The sequence below is a fragment of the Prunus avium genome, chromosome 7 (genome assembly GCF_965620075.1).
Source record: "Prunus avium chromosome 7, drPruAviu1.hap1.1, whole genome shotgun sequence".
Classification (NCBI taxonomy): domain Eukaryota; kingdom Viridiplantae; phylum Streptophyta; class Magnoliopsida; order Rosales; family Rosaceae; genus Prunus; species Prunus avium.
Window position 1 is genome coordinate 29,367,197 of NC_142290.1, and position 4,612 is coordinate 29,371,808.

Here is a 4,612-nt window from a genome sequence, read left to right on the forward strand (position 1 = left end):
TCTCAAACGCCAAAGCCAAACCCTCACTCTCCTCCATAATTTTAACTATTTTGGTTTGTAAGCCATAAGGCATGAGTTTAAACCATTTGGATTTGATGAATCTGTTGATGGATAAATATTGATTTGGTTGATTTGGATTTGGTTGATTTGGATATTGAATATGTTGAATATTTGAATTTGTAACTTAGGCATCACTTATTCTGGTGAATGAATATGTTGAATTTTGAATTGGTTCATTTTTTAGTTGTGTCATTTTTGTACCGAAATGGTACCGATACCGTACCGATATCGATTTGGCACGGTACGAATTTTGACAAATGATAATCCCATACCGTACCATACTGATTTAAATTTCCGGTATCGGTGGCGGTACGGGCTCAATACCGTACCATACCGTACCGTGCTCACCCCTAACTCCAACCATGCTTCATATCCACCTCCTAAAATAGGGAGACCACTAGGAGCTCCTAAATCTGAGGAAAGAGAAAGGACTCCTAGTGGCTCCATATAATTTGATCCTCTCTTATTTTTTTCTATCATATGCAACAAGAATTTTTAAAAGCCAACACTGTAACACCTCTGACCCAATTTAATCGTCTTGTTCAATTTATATAATTGTGAAATTACAATTTTGCCCTCGGACTGTAGTGTCACTTTAGTCACTTTTTGATCCAGAAGGATTTTGGGGAAATGAGTGGCACCATTGCATAGAGCTCGTCGATACGAGTTCATAGACATGTGGCACGCCCAATTCCGAATTGTAACGAAGGAAAAGTCTGAAAACGAAAAGGATGTAAATGGAATTTTTAAATTTGTTATTGTAGAAAACAGTACCACTACAGTACTGTCATGTCCGAACACACGGATTTAAGTAACCTTGGGTTAAGACGTGATTCACACTTTAATTATAGAATTTAATAAAAACTATAACTAAAATGTGAAGAAATTTTATTAATAAAATAAATATTTCACATAGAATATTCAACGGAAACGACAACAACTGAAATCTTAAAATTTGTACGTTATTTTAGAAGTTAGACCTACGCCATAGTCGCATAGACAAGTACTTCATAAACGCAGGCTTCAGAAGGAGCAAAAGCAAGCCTACTCTCTACACCAAAATTGAAGGTAACACCGATATCTTGATCGTCTCTCTATATGGGGATGACCTTATTATCTACACTGGAAACAATGAAGAAATAATTCAAGAGTTCAAAGAAGATATGACAAAAACATTTTAGATGAGTGACCTTGGGTTGGTGCACTACTTTTTGGGCATTGAGATAAACCAAGAAAAAGATGGAATCTTCATATGCCAGAAAAAGTACAAGGTAAGGAGGGGTTGGGGTGGAAAGAAAAAGCAATAGGGATTGGTTGGGGAAGAAATTGGGTTGTGGGATCTAAGATTAAAACAAGGAATGGCGAATTGAATTAAAGGAAAACTGAGATGTGAGCTTGGGTTGTGTAAACGTATTAGCAAAGATTGATGTGTGAGGACGATGAAATACCACCAGGGGTATGGAAGCTCTCACTAGGAGAGAGAAACTCTCAAGAAGAGAGAGAGTTGTGCTTAATTTTTGTAATTTTGTTTATGTTTATTAACTTTGGTATTCAATTTTCACATCTTCCTAAAAACGTAGGCATTCTCTCTCACGCCATTTTCCTCCATAACAAGAAACAACAAACCCAACCCATATAGTAAGGAAGATTGACGCAAGGAGGAGGAATGTTGATCTCTGTGTTTTGTTTTTCCTTTTTTTTTTTTTTTTTCTAGTGCTGCTAAATTAAAACTTCTATTTCCCCTTGCTAAGAAAAACAAAAAAAATCAAGCATAGGGAATATGACTAAATTTCTAGATTTTAATATACATGGAGACTTTCCAATCAACCAAAATAAAAAGAAAGGAGCCATGGTTGCTGCTTCTCTCAGTCAATTATTTGCTAACTTATTACATATTGAAATAAAATTGAGATTACTGAAAGGGGGAAAAGAAATTGATTGAGATCCATTGTGATCATCCCTAATGAAATTTCAAGATACTAAGAGCATGATTACCCTGCCCTCCCATGGAAGTCCCCCAAATTCATTCTGATTCTAAGTGGAGAGAAAGTTGATGTGTTTTCTGATCCTAACGATCCCATATATGCTGGGTATTTTCTCAAACTCCATATGCATTGCTGTCACGCCCCGGACCCGGGGGTAGGTGGAAATCCCGCGCCCGGTGCGTGAGAAAATAAAAAGTAAAATAAAATAAAATAAAAAGAAAGCCGAAACATAAAATAAACTTTTCTTATAAAAATAGCTCCCAAAAATCTTTACAACTTTACAATAAATAAATAAAGCTCAATCACTCTCATCTAATTCAGCCTGAACGGTTTAGTCCTTGTCTTGCCCACTAACTCAACTGAAAAATTAAACAGGGTGAGGAATGAGCAACTACCGCTCAGTAGGGACATGAGACCTTACCACAGCAGATTGATATAACTAAATTAAGTGACATGCAATCACACAACAAAATATCAAATTAATAATATTAATGCATGAACGAATGCTCTTCATCTAATCCCGTTAATTCATATAACTGGACAAGCAGACCTGCACGTCCCATACCATGCTTATACCACTTGGTCCCGAATGCCCATTTATATGAACTAACACCCATTTCAACCGTCCCATAATTCCCCTTTTGTTAGTCATCTCATCTAACTCCCTTTCGCCAGTCCCGAATCACCCAATAAAAATCATATGCACTGTGGGATCCCTGAGACCTGGTACCTGCCAAGAGTTAGACTCAACTACACAAAAGATCCTTCCCATTACCCTATTTTCCATACTTTCTTTATCAATCCAAGGATTCCAGCCAAATTCCATGACATGATATAATTATGCATTTCAAATAATAATAGCATGCATAATATAGTGCTCACGAAATTTAATTAGATCAATCCCCGTAAAGGCACCCCAAGAAATCCCTACCTTGATTCCAAGGCATTGCTCCAAGTTAAGAAAATACAAGCTAAGTCCTATATCTCCCGCGAGAAATTCATCACCTCTCTCTCTCTCTCTCTCTCTCTCTCTCTCTCTCTCTCTCTCTCTCTCTCTCTCATGTTCTCTCTCTCTCATGTTCTCTCTCTTTTCACTACTACAAAAAAGGCAAAAGACGACGGGAATTCACCGTCGTGTATCGGGTTTTCAAACCGTCGTAAAATCGACCGACATCTTTTGCAAAGTAAAACCACGACGGGAAATCACCGTCGTTGTTCTAACAAACAACGTCATTAAGAAAAAACAACCGACGTCTGTATACTGAAAAATGAACAAAAAAATTATCGTGGAGAAGAATAGACGACCTATTTTATACAAAATCCGTCTCTAAATAAATACAAAACGTCTTTAAATATATAAAATACGACGTTATTAAAACATACGACGTCCAATATATTTATATAACCGTCATGAAATAGTTTTTCCACTTCGTTTTTTCCATTAATATTGACGTGGAAATAGCGGTTAGGGTAAATCACCGTCGTTGTTATAACAAACAACGTCATTAACAAAAAACAACCGACGTCTGTATACTGAAAAATGAGCCAAAAAATTGTCAAGGATAAGAATAGACGACCTATTTTATACAAACTCCGTTGTATAAATAATACAATACGTCTTTAAATAAATAAAATATGACGTTATTAATACATACTACGTTCAATATATTTATATAACCGTCGTGAAATGATTTTTCCACTTCATTTTTTCCATTAATATTGACGTGGAAATAGGGGTTAGGGTAAATCACCGTCGTTGTTACAACAAACAACGTCATTAACAAAAAATAACCGACGTCTGTATACTGAAAAATGAGCCAAAAAATTGTCAAGGATAAGAATAGACGACCTATTTTATACAAACACCGTCGTGTAAATAAATACACTACGTCTTTAAATAAATAAAATACGACGTTATGAAGCTATACTACGTCTAATCTATTTATATAACCGTCGTTAAATGGTTTTTCCTCTTCATTGTATATGAAATAAACGACGTGGAAAATATGTTAGGCTCTTGACTTACGACATATTTTTTTCTATAAACGACGTAGTATTTTATATACAACGTCGTCATCATGTAAAAGACAGCCGTGTTTCTCTATTTATACGTCGACTTTACCAAAATAATAGTCGTCTAATCTATTTGAGACGGCAAAGTTTTTCAGCCAATCGCCGTGGAAAATATATTTAACAACATAAGAATAAAAAAGAGACGTGGATATTCTCATATAACGTTGTTTTTGTAAAAGAACGACGTCCAAATATCTTTTTACGTCAAAAAATTTACCTCTGGATTTCAAATTACGTCGTGAATTATTTATTTTTCACTTCGTTTTTGATATAACAAGCGACGTGGTAAAATTTTAAGACGACGATTTTTGATTTGTTACGGACGAGTTCATGATCTAAGACGTCGTCTTTTGTAACGTTCAGGTTCGATAACTGTCCTTTTAGACGTCGGTATTATGGTACTGGAGTCGTGTTATTTGTAATTACATGTCGGCTCTTTATGCTTCTCCGACGTGATATCGTTAATAACTGTTTCACAATACCGTCGTTTTCTT